Source organism: Trachypithecus francoisi, unplaced genomic scaffold, assembly GCF_009764315.1.
Source record: "Trachypithecus francoisi isolate TF-2019V2 unplaced genomic scaffold, Tfra_2.0 Lachesis_group12, whole genome shotgun sequence".
NCBI classification, from domain to species: Eukaryota; Metazoa; Chordata; class Mammalia; order Primates; family Cercopithecidae; genus Trachypithecus; species Trachypithecus francoisi.
Window position 1 is genome coordinate 89,426,327 of NW_022681457.1, and position 16,363 is coordinate 89,442,689.

General features: G+C 41.0%; 1 protein-coding gene and 1 non-coding gene across 8 annotated transcripts in view; both read right to left on the reverse strand.

Moving 5' to 3' along the window:
* Positions 1–16,363, reverse strand: part of ZMYM4 (zinc finger MYM-type containing 4) — a 160,102-nt gene that overhangs the window by 108,204 nt on the left and 35,535 nt on the right. The window lies entirely within an intron of this gene.
* LOC117094035 lies at positions 6,633–6,784 on the reverse strand. The gene has a single exon (XR_004441367.1). It is a non-coding gene; the product is annotated as a small nucleolar RNA SNORA62/SNORA6 family (small nucleolar RNA).

Consider the following 16,363-nt stretch of genomic DNA (forward strand, 5'->3'; position numbering starts at 1 on the left):
GTGAACAACCTGATGAAAGAGATGCATAGGATGATATATGCTGAGGAGAGTCATGGAGCTCCCACGTCTTCTCTGGGCATGCCACCTTCCCAGCACCTCTACGTGGTTCAGCAATCCAGAAGTTATCTGAACCTTGCCTTTGGGATTTTTATGGAGGCTTCATTATGTAGCCATGATTGAGTAAATCATTGGCACTGCTGCTCAACTCGATGTTTAGCCCTCTAGTCATGTCTTGGTCTTTTTGGTGACCAGCCCCATGCTGAAGCTATGGAAGTGCCTGGCCCTAAGCCCAAGTCCAGTAGTACACAAGACATATTTATCACTCTAGAGATTCCAACAGTTTTAGGAGCTGTGTGCCAGGAACCTGGGGCAGAGACCATATACGTATTTCTTATTATATCACAGTATCACAGTAGCCTAAAGAGATTTTTATTTGTTCTGTATTGTAGTAGTCTAGCACCTATAACACTGCCTAAAATATAACAAAAATTCAATCTTTGCTGAATAACAGAATCACTTATATTAGTTAATAAGTAGTTTGAAACTTGTTTACTTAAAAAAACTTAACCATAGTGTACTTTAAATTTTCCAAAACTCCCAAGGAGTCCACTGAAGTTTCAAATTATTTGCATACTTTCAACAGACCACTCCAAAGCAAATGTCCAATCCTATTCCTATTCCTTCAACCCCCACAATGAGTAAAGTTAGTCTTTCCCTATTGCTACTCTGATTTAGATGTCCCTTAGTTTTTCAAATGAATTAATCCTGATGACTTTTACAATAATTTTTCTCAAGTTTCTCAATGTGAGAAATTTGTTATGGAAACATTTTTGAGACGGGTCTTGCTCTGTTGCCCAGGCTGGAATGCAGTAACATGATCACAGCTCACTGCAGTCTCAAACTCCTGAGCTCAAGGGATCCTCCCACCTCAACTCCTGAGTAACTGGAACTAAGTGTACACAACCACGCCCAGCTAATTTTTAAAATTTTTCTGTAGAGACTGGGTATTGCTATACTGCCCAAGCTGGTCTGGAACTCCTGGCCTCAGGGAATCTTCCCACCTCAGCCTCCCAAAGTGCTGGGAAGGCAAGCATGAGCCACCACACCCAGCGATATTATATTTTTTATACAGGCAGCTACCATGCAGAAATATAAAAACGACTATGCAAGCTGAAACCATGCAAAGCAATCTTAATGATCAAAGTGAAAAATTAAAATTGCTCCATCATCTTTTATTGTCAAAACACTTGAAACGTTAAAAACTCTGCCAGTTTGGCCAGGCACGGTGGCTCACGCCTGTAATCCCAGCACTTTGGGAGGCCGAGGCAGGCTGATCACCTGAGGTCCAGAGTTCGAGACCAGCCTGACCAACATGGAGAATCCCTGTCTCTACTAAAAATACAAAATTAGCTGGCCATGGTGACGCATGCCTATAATCCCAGCTACTCAGGAGGCTGGAAAATCACTTGAACCCGGGAGGCGGAGGTTGTGGTGAGCCAAAATCATGCCACTGCACTCTAGCCTGGGCAACAAGAGCAAAACTCCGTCTAAAAAAAAACCCAAAAAACAAAAAACTTTGTCAGTTTAAACGTGTAGGGAAATGAAATATATTGTATAACTAATATTTGCTTACTATGTTATAATTTAAAATGTGAAAATCAAAGCGTTTTATTTATTTGTAAAAAATCTACCAGGAGTATGGCTGGGCACAGTGGTACACCCCTGTAATCCCAGCACTTTGGTATGCCAAGGCAGGCGGATGACTTGAGGTCAGGAGTTCAAGACCGGCCAGGCCAACATGGTACAAACCCGTCTCTACTAAAAATACAAAAATTAGACAGGTGGCGCATGCCTGTAATCCCAGCTACTTGGAAGGCTGAGGCAGAAGAATCACTTGAACCTGGGAGACGGAGGCTGCAGTGAGCCGAGATTATGCCACTGCACTCCAGCCTGGGTGACACAGCGAGACTTCGCCTCAAATTAAAAACAAAAAAAAAAACCCTACCAGGAGTGGACAGTGCCTGCCTTTGTCTTTTCCTCATGTAACTTGTGATACAGAATAAGCAACTTTTCCATGCCTTAACAAATTGTCAGTCGGGCACAGTGGCTCACACCTATAATTCCAGCATTTTGGGAGGCCAAGGTGGGCAGATCACCTGAGGTCAGGAGTTCAAGACTAGCCTGGCCAACATAGTGAAACCCTGTCTCTACTAAAAATACAAAACTTAGCCGGGCATGGTGGCACACGCCTGTAGTCACAGCTACTCGGGAGGCTGAGGCAGGATCACTTGAACCCAGGAGGCAGAGGTTGCAGTGAGCCAAGGTTGCATGACTGCACTCCAGCCTGGGTGATAGAGTGAGACTCCGTCTCAAAAAAAAAAAAAAATTGCCATAATCCCTTCTAAATTTGAACCAGCTTCCAAAATTACACCTTTTGCTCTTTCAATCTTGTATCTCAACGCGTTGTGTTACTGTGAAATTTCTACCAATATCACTTCCACTATGACATTTGTCTTTTTTGTTACAAGATTTTACTCATTTATGTTTGTAAATTTGCCTTCACTAAATTCTTCAGGTGACATATCTACACACTCCCCTTTATGGCCACTTGGAGATCCTATGTCGTTCATCGCATAAGTTAATGATGTGCTGCATTCCAAAAAAGACCTATCCCATCAACATGTTAAATAGCTGATGATCATAATTACCTGCCTTAAGTAATCTCTGGAATCTAGGCACAAATTTCACAGCAGCATCCCTATAACTGTTCTAGCATCTTCACCAGAGAACTTATCAATAATCCATGATCATTCTAAAATGATCAAACCAGCCTTTACTGGCAATAAGAAGTCCTTCAGTTGGCTTGTAATTAGTTTTCTTTCAGTGCAACAACTAACTTCAATGCTTCAGCCTGAATGCTAGCCAAACGGACTAGGGTCTGTTCTTAATACAATTTATTTAAATTACATGATAAAGCAATTTATTTATTTATTTATGTGAGACAGTTTCATCCTTGTTGCCTAGGCTGGAATGCAATGGTGCAATCTCAGCTCACTGCAGCCTCCACCTCCTGGGTTAAAGTGATTCTCCTGGCTCAGCCACCTGAGTAGTTGGGATTACAGGTGACACCATCACACCTGGCTAATTTTCTGTGTTTTTAGCAGAGATGGGGTTTCACCATGTTAGCCACATTGGTCTCGAACTCCTGACCTCAGGTGATCCACCTGCCTCGGCCTCCCAAAGTGCTGGGATTACAGGCATGAGCCACTACGCCTAGCTAAAGCAACTTTTTTTTTTTTTTTGCGATGAAGTCTCGCTCTTGTCTCCCAGGCTGGAGTGCAATAGCCCAATCTCGGCTCACTGCAACCTCCACCTCCCAGGTTCAAGAGATTCTCCTGCCTCAGCCTCCCAAGTAGCTGGGATTACAGGCACCTGCCACCCCACACAGCTAATTTTTGTATTTTCAGTAGAGACAGGGTTTCACCATGTTGGCCAGGCTGGTCTTGAACTCCTGACCTCAGGTGATCCACCCACCTCAGCCTCCCAAAGTGCTGGGATTACAGGCATGAGCCACCGATTGAATTTTTTCAATACAGTTCATACTGTAACTACATGCAGGCCTAGCTCTTGTCCTATATTCACTTACCTGTCACCGTTTTTGAATCTTCTAATGACATCTAATTTTTCAGTTCCTGTGTTATCACTTTTGATTCCTTTTCTGAACTGTCATCTTTTTTGCAAATTCTCTCCTTTTCAGCATCCATTTTTATAAAATGTCACACGTTTATAACTGAAAGACAAGCATGCAACACAACTACACACTTTGCTGTCTGTGTATGAACTAAATAATAGATGGAGTGATGTGATTAGTCACTGTTCGTGACAGACATCTGTTAATTACATAGTGATTTGTTAACTCAAGAGCTAGCACTGAAGTTTATGCTTCATGCAATTGCTCACAGTTAATATACCACGGTAAATGAAATATGAACAACACATGTTAGAAAACTGGCATTTAAACCTTGCCAACTGAAATCCAAGCATATCCAAAATAAAAGTGAAGACTAACTTACTATTACACATTTGCTACCAAATATATAATAGGTCTTGAGAAAGACCACTAATTTCAACACTATAATATTCTAGTCACTGTTCTGCTACTAACAAGCAAAGCTTAAGGGAGAAACTTAACTCCTGCGGGGCTCGATTTCTTCAATCCATATAATGAATATATAATAAAGTTGGGCTACATAATCTCTCCAAACGTTCAAATTTAATGCTCACAATTCATTCTCAAGCTAGGCATAAACTAAAAACTCAAATTAATATTATATAATGGACACTGAACACTTGTTAAGAAAACTATAAAAAGTAGGTCTAATTCTCTCTCCATAAAGTGTTTCTTTTTAATTAAATGACTTTTTAAAAATAATAATTTTTTTTTTCAGACAGGGACTCACTCTGTCACCCAGGCCAGAGTGCAGTGGCATGATCTTTGCTCACTGCAGCCTTGAACTCCTGGGCGCCAGCAATCCTTCCGTCTCAGCCTCCTGAGTAGCTGGGACTACAGGTATATCCAGTGAATTTTTTCTTTGTTTTTTGTAGAGATAGGGTCTCACTGTTGCCAATTCTGGTCCCAAACCCCCAGGCTAAAGCGACCCTCCCAACTCAGCCTCCCAAAGTGCTAGGGTTACAGGGGTGAGCCTGACTTTTTAAGACAGTAATAATTCTTCCTTTAAAATAGAAGCAAATACATCTTTTTTTAGCATTTTTATTCTTTCAAAATTTATGTAAAGTTACTTAAACAAAATGATTAGTTCCCAGAAATTACACGGACATAAACTAAAAACAGGCTTGGTTTCTCCATCAAAAAAAGACTGGCTACCTGTCAACTTGCTGTAGGTACACTTACTGTCTGTAATACACATTTTATGTGCTGGTAGTACTTTTCTTTTTAGAACTTTTTTTAATGTTATATAAAATAAAAACCAAAGTTCTAAGTAGAACCAATGGAAGTAAGTTGCATTTTACAACTCATAATTGTATAAAATAAAGCAACTGAATTACTTTCAAGTTCAGAAAAAAACTTAACAAGCCAGCCACTAAAAATATTCTATTTAAGTTTTGCAAAACATATCATTTGAGTGTTAAATTTACATTTATATTTTAATGAAAAAACTTCTGTTTGAGTAGTTATAATAACCTGATAAACATAAAATAGTCAAAATTTATCACACTGAATATAGAGAATAGAGTGGGCACAGTGGCTTACGCCTGTAATCCCAACATTTTGGGAGGCCGAGGCAGACTCTCTTGAGGTCAGGAGTTTGAGACCTGCCTGGCCAACATGGTGAAAACCCGTATCTAATAATAACAAAAATGTTAGCCGGGGCCAGGTACAGTGGCTCACACCTGCAATCCCAGCACTCTGGGAGGCTGAGGCGGGTGGAGCACCTGAGGTCAGGAGTTCCGGACCAGTCTGGGCAACATGGTGATACCCTGTCTCTACTAAAAACACAAAAATTAGCCAGCTATGGTGGCATGCACCTGCAGTCCCAGCTACTCTGGAGGCTGAGGCAGGAGAATCACTTGAACTCAGGAGGCAGAGGTTACAGTGAGCTAAGATCGTGCCACTGCACTCCAGCCTGGGTGACAGAGCAAGACTCCATCTCCAAAAAACAGTAATAATAAAATAAATTAGCCAGGTATGGTGGCACACACCTGTAATCCCAGCTACTCGGAAAGCTGAGGCACAAGAATCACTTGAACCCCAGAGGTGGAGGTTGCAGTCAGCCAAGATTGCACCACTGCACTCTAGCCTGGGCAACAGAATGAGACTCTGTCTCAAAAAAGGAAGGAAGGGAGGGAGGGAAAAGAAAGAAGGGAAAGAAGGGAAAGAAGGGAAAGAAGAGAAAGAAGAGAAAGAAGGGAAGAAAAAGAAAAGAAAGAAAAAATATTTAAGATAGACATTTGCTGCCATATAATTTAAACAATAAAAAAAGTACTTTAAAATCCCACTGCAGGGAAATGGTTAATTTATTAAGATAGACTATACATGAAATTCTAGGCAGACTTTAAAAAGAATAAGGTAGAGGGTTCTGGAGATGGATGGTGTTAATAGTAGCATGACAATGTGAATGTACTTAATGCCACTGAATTATACATCTAAAAATGGTTACATGGCAGATTTTATGCTATGTATATTTTATCACAATAAAGGTATAAAAAGGTATAATATTTATGGCATCAGAGTTCCAGAAGCAGAGGTGAAAGACTGCAGAGCAGAAAAATTATCTGAAGAAATAATGGCTGAAAACTTCCCAAATTTGACGAAAGACAGATAGATATCTGCAGATTAAAGAAGCTAAGCAAATGTCAAACAGGAAAATCCAAAGATATATACACCAAGACACTCATAATCAAACTGCTAAAACCTAAACAACAACAACAATCTTTAAACAGAGACAAACAACACAAAAAAAGAAAAAAAGGAATTTTAGCATACATTCATTTAAAAAATAAAATACATATGTATGCAAGATAAATTTATGTATAATTGTAAATACAGTGAGTAGTAAAATTACAACAGATTTTTATCTTTTCTGTATACCTTTTTATTTTTATTTATTTTCACTTGTATCAAAAATTACTATCAAACTCCACTCACTGGATCAGAGCCCCTTGTGATGTTAGTGAAAAACTTGCCCCTCACATAGCACACTACCTACACTTATAAGCTTATACCTTTTTAAATCTTTGAAATCATCTACAACAATGCTGCCGTTATAATAAAAGTAAGACATTCAAAGATAACCACAAAATGGTCGGACGCAGTGGCTCACGCCTGTAATTCCAACACTTTGGGAGGCTGAGGCAGGCAGATCACTTGAAGTCAGGAATTCGAGACCAGCCTGGCCAACATGGTGAAACCCCGTCTCTACTAAAAAAAAAAAAACATAAACATTAGCTGGGCGTGATGGTGGGCGCCTTAATCTCAGCTACTCAGGAGGCCTGAGGCAGGAGAATTGCTTGAACCTGGGAGGTGGAGGTTGCAGTGAGCCAAGATCACGCCATTGCACTCTAGAGCCTGGGCGACAAGAGTGAAACTGTCTCAAAAAAAAAAAAACAAAAACCCCACAAAATACTTGTTTCTTTAAGCAGATGTCCCTCAAATATAGTTCTCTTATAGAATTATTTGAAAAATAAATATATCAGAATATTCTGGAGTTTTTTTTGTGTTTTTTTTTTTAAAGACAGTCTCACTCTGTCAGTCAGGCTGGATTTGGACTACAGTGGTGCGATCACAGCTCACTGTAGCCTCAAGCTCCTGGGCTCAAGCAATCACTGTAAAGTATTTTTAAATCTCAAATATAAAGTATAATTATAATGGCAGACAACTGCCTTCCCCAACCCATCCCTAAAAATTTACTAACAAAATAATTACAAGGCTTTTAAAGAGATAGATGAAACAGGATAACCTACAGTTTCTTATGTATAATCTGCCCTTTCTGAATATATAATCAATACACACACATAAATGATCAGTACAAAGCCAAATATTAGACCAAATTATTCTTTTTTTTTTTTTTTGAGACAAGAGTCTCACCCTGTTGCCCAGGCTGGAGTGCAGTGGCACGATCTCCACTCACTGCAAACTCAGCCTCCCAGGTTCATGCCATTCTCCTGCCTCAGCCTTCTGAGTAGCTAGGACTACAGGCACCCGCCACCAGGCCTGGCTAATTTTTTGTATTTTTAGTAGAGATGGGGTTTCACCGTGTTAGCCAGGATGGTCTCGATCTTCTGACCTCGTGATCCACCCGCCTTGGCCTCCCAAAGGGCTGGGATTACAGGTGTGAGCCACCGCACCCGGCCTAGACCAAATTATTCGAAATTCTTTATTGCTCAATTACCTAAAACAATTTTATCCTTTCCTTATAAGTCTAAGGAACAAATATAAGGCAATGCCCAGCACAATTTAAAGGACAAATATGTGTTTGTTGAATACATAATGCAAAAATAAAGCTACTCTTAAAATTTAAGAAAAACATTTCTGTCTATATCAAAGAAATAAGCTAAATTTACAAAAATGCATTCAAAGAAGAAAGTTTATTTAAATAACTCATTTTCATAAAGATCCCCAAACTTGTACCATGTATAATCAAAATTATAAAATTAATATTATAAAATGTTAACAATTAAGTCATCTTGTTTCATTTCTCAGATTCAATGAGGTTGGCATCCATATTTAGTCAGGAAGTCATTCATACTATAGAACCTCTCTCAAACCCATCAACCATTTCTCCCCAGATTCACATACCATTCTAATATGTCTTCCATTTTCTGTCACTCACACCACTTTTCCTTTCAAACAAGCCTGTCTGCTCTAATCTTTTAACTTGCTATGTCAATTATTTGGTATTGTTGTTTTGCATGAATCTTCCAAAAGCAAAAAATTTCCTTTTATCATCCACTTTCTTTGTTTTGTTTTCTGAGACAGAGTCTCACTCTGTCACCCAGGCTGGAGTGCACTGGTGTGATCTCAGCTCACTGCAACCTCCACCCCCCAGGCTCAAGCAAACCTCCCACCTCAGCCTCCTGAGTTGCTGGGACTACAGGCATGTGCCACCATGCCCAGCTAATTTTTGTATTTTTGGTAGAGACAGGGTTTCGCCATGTTGCCCAGGATGGTTTCGAACTACTAAGCTCAAGTGATTCATCCCTCTTGGTCTTCCAAAGAGCTGGGATTACAGGTGTAAACCACCACACCCGTCTTATCATCCACTCTTTTGGAAAACTCATTTGGATTCTAGTATTTCAAGCAGAACACTAAAGTAGACTAGTTCAGGCGACTAGGGTTCTAGACCAGCTCAATCACCAAATTACGAGAGATTGGGCCTAAAAGTCTGAAATTTCTCAATGAATGAACTCCTATTTCTCAAGCACCTAGCATGTGATATGTCTTATCTATATGTTTGTATATACCATCATATTTCATTTGTGTGGGACACAGTAGGTACTCTATACATATTATTTTTTTTTTTTTTGAGACGGAGTCTTGCTCTTTCGCCCGGGCTGGAGTGCAGTGGCCGGATCTCAGCTCACTGCAAGCTCCGCCTCCCGGGTTTTACGCCATTCTCCTGCCTCAGCCTCCGGAGTAGCTGGGACTACAGGCGCCCGCCACCTCGCCCGGCTAGTTTTTTGTATTTTTAGTAGAGACGGGGTTTCACCCTGTTAGCCAGGATGGTCTCGATCTCCTGACCTCGTGATCCGCCCGTCTCGGCCTCCCAAAGTGCTGGGATTACAGGCTTGAGCCACCGCGCCCGGCCACATCTATACATATTATTAAGTGAATAAACTGTCTTAAAATTAAGTACTATGGTCAGGTGCAGTGGCTCATGCCTAATAATCCCAGCACTTTGGGAAGAGGCAGGTGGATCACTTGAGGTCAGGAGTACAAGACCAGCCTGGTCAACATGGCGAAACCCCATTTCTACTAAAAATACAAAAATTAGCTGGGCATGGTGGCACATGCCTGTAGTCCCAGCTACTCAGGAGGCTGAGGCAGGATAATTGCTTGAACCTAGGAGGTGGAGGTTGCAGTGAGCCGAGACTGAGCCACTGCAGTCCAGCCTGGGTGATATCGAGATTTCATCTCAAAAATATAAAAAGTTAACCAGGTGTGGTGGCAGGCGCCTGTAATCCCAGCTACTTGGGAGGCTGAGGCAGGTGAATCGCTTGAACCCGGGAGGCGGAGGATGCAGTGAGCCAAGATCACACCACTGCACTCCAGCTTGGGGGACAGGAGCAAGACTTCATCTCAAAAAATAATAATAATGAAAAAATTTTAAATTTTTTAAAAACAATTATTTAAAGTACTACATGTGTTTGCAGATACACAGAAAAACATCATTTACCTTCTAAGTAAATTCTGTTTGTCCAAGGATACCCATGTGATGTCAGAGCCAGACACTGTACCAAGCAAGGTACAGGGGTTTTTGCAGTGCATTCATAACCTGAAAGCTTTCTAAACCATGTAGCACTAAAACCTAAACCTACCAAGTTTTCACTACCAATCCAGTGTTTTCTCCCCTTACTCTAATGTGGACTTTTATGTTCAAATTCAGTTAGTCTCTCTATCCTTCCTACTAAATGATACTACTAAGAATTCAAAACATGAAAGTAAGTTTAAAGATAATTTAGTATTAACAGAGATCTCTCATTTCAGAGATGAGGAAAAAGAAATCACTCAAGGACATTCAGAGAGTTAACATGCCCAGTTCAGTCAGTTAGCCAACGGTTATTTATTGCATATTTGCCTGCTACAAATCAGGTACAAACTGTGCTGGTCTACATTAAAACTATGTTAAAACAGATCTGAAAATGAAGCATTTCTGTACTTTTCATAGTTTATCAGGAAATACAGATATTACACAAACAATTACACAGTTAGATGAATGGTATCACGGGGAAGAAGAAAATGCTATTGAATTTATTTAGAAGTGACTTAACCTAGTCTATAAATTTAGAAGGCATCCATTAGACTAGAAGGATGAAAAAGCATGTGCTATAGGAAAAGGTAAGAAAGTTTTAGTGGAGGCCGGGCGCGGTGGCTCAAGCCTGTAATCCCAGCACTTTGGGAGGCCGAGATGGGCGGATCACGAGGTCAGGAGATCGAGACCATCCTGGCTAATAGGGTGAAACCCCGTCTCGACTAAAAAATACAAAAAACTAGCCAGGCGAGGTGGCGGGCGCCTGTAGTCCCAGCTACTCGGGAGGCTGAGGCAGGAGAATGGCATGAACCCGGGAGGCGGAGCTTGCAGTGAGCTGAGATCTAGCCACTGCACTCCAGCCCGGGCGACAGAGTGAGACTCCGTCTCAAAAAAAAAAAAAAAAAAAAGAAAGTTTTAGTGGAGGAGGTCCACAACAGAAGAAATGGAGTATAGGCGCAAAAGAAACAAGACATAAAACTAGATATATAATCAGGACCACATATGCCCAACCTTGAATGATTTCGAACTTTATCATATGGTTAGCAGAAAGCCACTGAAAAATTTTAAGTAGAGCCATAATGTGATTAAAGAATTTAAAAGATCGTTCTGGAACATCTTATTGTGTTAAAAACTAAGTAAAGACCAAAAAACTAATGGATATTTTAAAAAATAAAATGAAACAAAACAAAAAGAAGGTAGGTTAGAGGGGCTCCCTCTGCCTGAATATGGGATAATTTGAGTATCAAAATGAATACTGGTAACAATGGATCATGACACACTGATTAAAGAATTCATGAGAGCTTACTGATACTTAAAAAATAAACAAGCATTCATAGAAGGAAAATATAAGACAAGGGCCTAAAATATGGAGGGGGAAAAGGAAGGAAGAGAGATAAATGAAATATACTATTCTACAGGTTCTATAAATGATGTAATTTTTAAAGATAATAACTTAAAAGATGCATGCTGTAATCTTTACAATAACCTCTAAATACAAACGAATACATCTAAATACTCAGAACAGTAAAAAAAAAAAAAAATGCAATCTACCTACAATAAGGCAAGAATAAAGAACAAATGGCATCAATAAGACACAAATAAGAAGACAGAAGACTTAAATCCAACTATGTAATTACTACATTAAGTCTAAAAAGAATAAACACAACAATTACAAACTGTTGGACTGGAGAAAAAGGCAAAACCCACATAGACACACAGACTGAAAGTCAGAGGGTGGGGAGGGTAACACATATCAATCCAAACAATAAGCATAAAAAAAAACTGATATTAAATATAAACACATTAATCTCAGATATAGTAGGCCTAAAGAGAAAGTATACACCCAGCACAGTGGCTCACACCTGTAATCCCAACACTTTGGGGGGCAAAGGAAGGACGATCACTTGATGCCAGGAGTTAGAGACCAGCCTGGGCAACAAAGCAAGAAAGACCCCATTTCTACAAAAAATAAGAAAACTCAGCTAGGCACAGTGGTGTGTACCTGTAGTTCCAGCTACTTGGGAGGCTGAGATGGGAGGACTGCTTGAGCCCAGGAGTTCAAGGCTGCAGTAAGTTATGATTACGCCACTGCACTCCAGCCTGGGTGACAGAGCAAGACACTGTCTCCAAAAAAAAAAATAGAAAACATGACAAGAATAGAGTCACTCGGCCAAGAATGGTGGCCCAAGTCTGTAATCCCAACACTTTGGGAGGCTGAGAGATCACTTGAGGAAAAATATTTAAAAAAAAAAGAAAGAAAGAAAGAAAAAAGAATAGTCACTAAATATGATCATCAACAGACATAAACTCTATATGTAAAGCAACTAACAATATAACTTCAAAATACATGAAGCAAAAAACAGAACTAAAGGGATAAGTAAAATCTCCGACTGTGACTGCAGATTTATAGTTCTGTCAGTTGTTAGAACAAGACAAAAAATCAAGTAAGACACAGACGATTTTAACAGTCCTACCGACAAACTTGACCCAAGTGATATTTATAGAAACACTACACCTAATAACTGTGGTGTGCACTTTTTAAAGTTTACTTGTGGGCCAGGCGCATTTGCTCATGCCTGTAATCCCAGCACTTTGGGAGGCCAAGGCGGGCGGATCACGAGGTCAGGAGATAGAGACCATCCTGGCCAATATGGTGAAACCCCGTCTCTACTAAAAATACAAAAACCAGTCGGTCGTAGTAGCGCATTCCTGTAATACCAGCTACTCAGGAGGCTGAGGCAGGAGAATCGCTTGAACCAGGGAATCGAAAGTTGCAGTGAGCCGAGATCGCATCACAGCACTCTAGCCTGCTGACAGAGCAAGCCTCTGTCTCAAAAAATAATAATACAATAAATAAAGTTTACTGTGGGGGCACCAAGATACACTATATGCTGGACCATAAAAAAGGAGCATCGATAAAAATCAAATAATTGAGGCTGGGAGTGGTTGTTCACACCTGTAATCCTATCACTTTGGAAGGCCAAGGTGGGAAGATTGCTTGAGGCCAGAAGCTGGAGACCAGCCTGGGCAACACGGCGAAACCCTGTATCTTAAAAAAAAAAAAAAAAAAAAAAAAAAAAATTAGCCAGGCATGGTGGCACATGTTACAGTCACAGATACTCTTAGGAGGCTGAGGTGGGAGGATGGTTTAAGCCCAGGAGGCAGAGGTTGCAGTAAGCTACGATCGAGTCATTGCACCCCTGCCTGGACAACAGAGCCAGAACCCGTCTCAAAGAAAAAAAAAAAAGGGAAACAAAAATCAAATAACTGAAATAACAGAAAACATATTCTCTGACTTCAGTGGTATTATATTTGAAATCACTAAAAAACAAGATAATTACAGTATCAAAAATTAGAAATTAAGCACACTTCTAAAGAAACTGTATGGCCGGGCAAGGTGGCTCATGCCTGTAATCCCAGCACTTTGGGAGACCGAGGCAGGCAGATCACTAGGTCAGGAGTTCGAGACCAGCCTGGTCAACATAATGAAACCCCATCTCTACTAAAAATACAAAAAAATTAGCCCGGGGTGGTGGTGTGCACCTGTAATCCCAGCTACTCAGGAAGCTAAGGCAGGAGAATCACATGAACCCGGGAGGCGGAGGTTGCAGTGAGCCAAGATCACGCCATTGCACTCCAGCCCAGGCGACAGTGCAAGACTCCGCTTCAAAAATAAAAGGAAAAAAAAGAAATTGTATGGTAATGTAAGCTGAAAAATAAATCAGAGAAAACTCAGTAAATATTTTGAACTGAATGATAATAAAAACACAACTTACTAAGAGTTTGGGGATGCACTTAAAACAGGGCTTAGAAATGTCTATAGCTTTAAACCATAAGCTATCAATATAACTTAAAGAAGGATGCCAAATCAAGAAGCTAGGAAAAGAAAGCAAAGTAAACCCAAAATAAGTGGAAAGAAGGAAATAATAAAGATAAAAGCAAAAATCAATCAAATAATGATAAAAGCAAAAATAAATTAAATAGAAAATTAAGAACAGCATAAAAGTAAGTGAAACAAAAAATGAGTTCTATCAAAAGATCAATATAGGCTGGGCGCCATGGCTCATGCATGTATCACTTGAGGTCAGGAGTTTGAGACCAGCCTGGCCAACATGGCAGAGCCCTGTCTCTACTAAAAACACAAACATTTGCTCAGTGTGATGGTGTGTGCCTATAGTCCCAGCTACTTGGGGAGGGTGAGGCAGGAAAATTGCTTGAACCAAGAAGGCGGAGGTTGCAGTGAGCCGAGGTCGTGCCACTGTACTTCAGCCTGGGTGACTCCGTCTCAAAAAAAAAAAAGAACACCCACAAATTGCCAATATCAGGAATGAAAGAGGGAACACCACTACAAACCTACAGACATTACAAGGAATATAAAGAAATACTACAAGCAATTTTTTTTCTTTTTTTCTTTTTGAAACAGGGTATCCCTCTGTCACCAGGCGGGAGTGCAGTGGCACCATGACAGCTCACTGCAGCCTCGACCTCCCAAGTTCAACTGATCCTCCCACCTCAGCCTCCAGAGTAGCTGGCACTACAGGCAACCACCACTACACCTAACTAATTTTTGGATTTTTTGCAAAAACAAGGGTTTTTTTTTTTTTTTTTTTTTTGCCAGGTTTCCCAGGCTGGACTCGAACTCCTAGACTCAAGTGATCCTCCCACCTCAACCTCTGGTGGAGCTAGGAATATAGATAGGTGTGGTCACTATGTCCTGGCTTTTTTTTTTTTTTTTTTTTTGATGGAGACAGTGTTATCCTATATTGCTCAGGCTGGTCTCAAACTCCAGGCCTCAAGCAATCCTCCCACTGCCAGCCTCCAGAGTAGCTGAGATAGCTGAGATTACAGGCATGAGTCACCACATCAGGCTCTCTTTTTTAAAAACAGCTCTTTAAAATGCAAAAGTCAGACTGGGTGCAGTAGCTTACACCTGTAATCCCAGCACTTTAGGAGGTGAAGGCTGGAGGATCACTTAAGCCCAGGAGTCTGAGACCAACTTAGCAACATAGAAAGACCCCATCTCTACAAAAAATAGTCAAATCAGGCTGGGCATTGTGGCTCACACCTGTAATCCCAGCACTCTGGGAGGCCGAGGTGGGTGGATCACAAGGTCAGGAGATTGAGACCATCCTGGCTAACACGGTGAAACCCCGTTTCTACTAAAAATACAAAAAATTAGCCGGGCGTGGTGGCGGGCACCTGTAGTCCCAGCTACTTGGGAGGCTGAGGCAGAAGAATGGCATGAACCCGGGAGGCAGAACTTGCAGTGAGCTGAGATTGCACCACTGCACTCCAGCCTGGGCAACAGAGCGAGATTGCATCTCAAAAAAAAAAAAAAAAAAAGTCAAATTAGCCAGTCTGCTGGCACAGGCCTGTAGTCACAGCTTCTCCAGAGGCTGAGGCAGGAGGATCTATTGAGCCCAGGGGTCAAGGTTGCAGTGAGCTGTGATGGTGTCACTGAACCCCGGCTTGAGTAACACAGCAAGGCCTTGTCTCAAAAAAATAAAAAAATAAAAAAATTTAAAAAAAGCAAGAGCCATTTTTAGCTTGTGGATAATACAAAAATAGGCTACCAACTAGAATTTGGCCTGTGAGCTACAGCTTGCTGACCCTTGTTCTAGAGACTGAGCTCAGACAACAAAAACGAATGGAACAGGACTTCAACTTTTTGGCTATTATGAAGTAACAGAGACTGGATTTACCTTCCTGCCTTAAACAACTAAAAGGTCAGACAAAATATATGAAGTAAGGTTTTCAGGCATTTAACAGGCAGAATAGAACAGTAAGCTCTGAGAGAAGAGAAACAAATGAGGTGAGTCCTATCATTGCCCCAGCTTACCGTCTGGAGAGGTTCCAGGCCACAAGGCATACAGAGTGAACCTAAATGGAGCCTGGCAATCTCCCAAAGTTGAGGAAATAGGGTTCAGAGTTAGCAGACATCAAAGAGGTCAGAATTCACACAGGTCAGAATTCACATAGCAGAATACTAAAAAGGAGAGAGATACACTGAGAAGTCCAGAGATCTGGAGAGGACTCTCCTCTAGTCTTCAGCTAAGTATCAAGCTGTGCAAGTAAGAGAAGAAACCATGGAGGCCAGTGAGACAGTCACCTGAACAAAGCGGGCAGAACAATTCCTAGAGTTTATACAGGGCCTGGAATAGTTCATGTCCCACCAGCCAGAAGGAGAACACTTTTTTGTTTGTTTGTTTTTTGAAACTGCCTCTCACTCTGTCACCCAGGCTGCAGTGCAGCGGCATGATCTTGGCTCACTGCAACCTCCACCTCCCAGGTTCAAGCGATCCTCTTGCCTCAGTCTCCTGAGTAGCTGGGACTACAGGCGCCCACTACCACGCCCGGCTAATTTTGTACTTTGA